The following is a 2,826-nucleotide window of genomic DNA, read 5'->3' as shown; positions in this document are numbered from 1 at the left end:
TGATAAAAGACTGATAAAAGATTGATAAAAGACTGATATAAGATTGATGAAAGACTGATAAAAGACTGATAAAAGATTGATAAAAGACTGATAAAAGATTGATAAAAGACTGATAAAAGATTGATAAAAGACTGATAAAAGATTGATAAAAGACTGATAAAAGATTGATAAAAGACTGATAAAAGATTGATAAAAGACTGATAAAAGATTGATAAAGGACTGATAAAAGATTGATAAAACATTGATCAGAGACTGATCAGAGACTTATAAAAGATTGATGAAAGACTGATCAAAGACTGATAAAAGACTGGTAAAAGACTGATAAAAGACTGGTAAAAGATTGATAAAAGATTGATAAAAGACTGATAAAAGACTGATCAAATACTGATAAAAGATTGATAAGAGACTGACAAGAGACTGATCAAAGACTGATAAAAGATTGATAAAAGACTAATAAAAGATTGATAAAAGACTGATAAAAGATTGATCAGAGACTGATCAGAGACTGATAAAAGATTGATGAAAGAGTGATAGAAGACTGATAAAACATTGATAAAAGACTGATAAAGGATTGATAAAAGTTTGATAAAAGACTGATAAAAGATTGATAAGAGACTGATCAGAGACTGAGCGAGCCAAGCTACAGCCCACGGAGGAACTTTCTGAGTTTGTCCTCTCTTTTGGAGCAGCAAGAGGTTTTATTGTTTGATATTTTTCATTTTTTTGTGCTGGCCAGTGCTTTGCCTGTTAAACAAACAGATTTTTTCCGTTTTCCTCCAAAGAAATATTTTCCTGAAGCAGGTAGGTGAAAGGTCTCTTAAATCTACTTTCTAAAAGAGCCCCTTCAGCAGTTTTCTCCCTAATTTACCCCAAACCAAACGCTGTGCAGCGCATGCCTAAAATGACAGATTTTATTGCACCAGCGAGCACACGGAAGGAATCATCAATAACCAATATCAGCATCAAACACCGTATCAGAATGCCGGTGATCAATAAAAATGTGCAAAAGCCGATACGGAAGTGCAAGAGCCAGCTATTAAATTGTCATTTACAGCGTGGCTCCGCTGCAGGCACGGCGGAAAGCTGAAAGCCGCGAGGCACCGAGGGGGCTCATTCACCCCCCGAGCCACCCCCAGCTCCGGCAGCGTCCCCAAGTGTCCCCAGTGACGTCACCCCAGCAATTCCCATCAGGATTTGGGACAGTTTCAATGAAAATTCCCCACGTTTGTCCCCGGTCCCAAGCAGGGAGGGGACAGGTGACAGCGGCGATGTCCCCGATGACGTCACGGCGGTGACGTCACCGTCCTGAAGCAGCCTCGGGATGTCCTCGATGGCTTTTCGGCACCGCTCGGCCACCCCGCTGCCACCGCGGCCACCACGGAGACAGCAGAGGCGCTCCCGGATGTCCCCAAGTGCCCCCAGCAGGTGACACCTGAACAGGCGCTCGCTGGCATCCCACACCCGCTCGGCCTCGGCCACCGTGGCCACCGAGGCCTCGGGGACATCGGGGGACGCCTCCCCCTCCTCTGTCCCCTCCAGGGCGGCCTCGACCACCCGCAGCCGGCGGTGCAGCCCCTCGGGGATGGCGGTGGCTTTGTCACACGCTGTCACCAAGTGCTTCATCAGCTCTCTGGCGGCCTGCCGTCACCTCGCCGGCCGCCCGGTGCAGATCCCGCACCAAAGCGGCCTCCTCGCCGCTCGGGGTCACCGGCAGCCGCCACGCCGCGGCCGCCAGCTTGTCCCCAGAGTCCAAGCAGCGGATCAACCTGTCCCCGAGTCCCCACCAGGTGACACCAGCCGCCTCCCCGCAGGTGTTGTGGAGCTCAGAGGCCTCCTCCACCAGCCGCGGCCACCGAGTCGCGCCGGGCGCTGGCCGCGGCCCTCACGTCGGCCCCGGTGGCCTCAGGGCCGGCCTTGCAGGCGGCCAGGGCCCGGCCCGGGGAGGGGACACCGCGGTGGCCCAGGGTGTCGCTGAGCAGCCAGGTGAAGCTCCTCAAGGGCCGGGGGTACGCGCCCCGGTGCCGCCCGCTCACGATGGCCACCGCCATGCCCAGGGTGGCCACCGCGAACACCAGAGACGCCAGCTCCTGCTGAGGGGGGGACAGCTGCCGAGGGGACAGGGGAGGTGTCAGGGACCTGGTGGCGTTTGTGGCCTCCCGCGGTGGCGCCGCGCCCTCCCTGGGTCCCCTCTGTCCCTCCCTTGTTCCCCCTCCCATCCCCCACTGTCCCCTCCCCCTCCCCGTTGGCTCGGGAGGAGACGGAAAGGGGCGGGGCCAGCCTCGGTGACGTCACCGCCTCTTCCGGTACCGTCCCAATCCACGGGAAGCTCCAGGATTTGGGCACTTTGAATCCCAGGGGATTTAGGCTCAGCCCCAGGGGGTTTAGGCTCAGCCCCAGGGGGTTTAGGCTCCACCCCAGGGGGTTTAGGCTCCATCCCACCATTTCCAACCGGATTAACTCCGCCGTTCCCGGCTTGGATTTAGGAGGGAACGCGAAGAGCTTGGAGGAGCCCACAAAATTGCCCTCAACAAAGATGGCGGCGCCGCTTCTCCCACGAGACCTCTGGCGGCCAAACGCTGTGAGAACCAATCAGAAGCCGGAGCTGGCAGAAGTCCTGGCGGAAACGCGGTGCATTGTGGGTATTGCGGTCCCGGTGCAAAAAGAAAACAAGATTAAAAAAGTAGAACAAAGTAATATACAATACAAATAAAAATAAAAATTAGATACAAATAAAAATAAAAATTAGAGACAAATAAAATTAAACAATAAAAAATTAACACAATAAATAAAGATAGAAATAAAAAGATAAATAAGATGAAAGACTGA

The sequence above is a fragment of the Onychostruthus taczanowskii genome, unplaced genomic scaffold (assembly GCF_017590055.1).
Source record: "Onychostruthus taczanowskii isolate IOZ18803 unplaced genomic scaffold, ASM1759005v1 scaffold296, whole genome shotgun sequence".
Taxonomy (NCBI): domain Eukaryota; kingdom Metazoa; phylum Chordata; class Aves; order Passeriformes; family Passeridae; genus Onychostruthus; species Onychostruthus taczanowskii.
Note: the sequence above shows the minus strand (reverse complement) of the source record.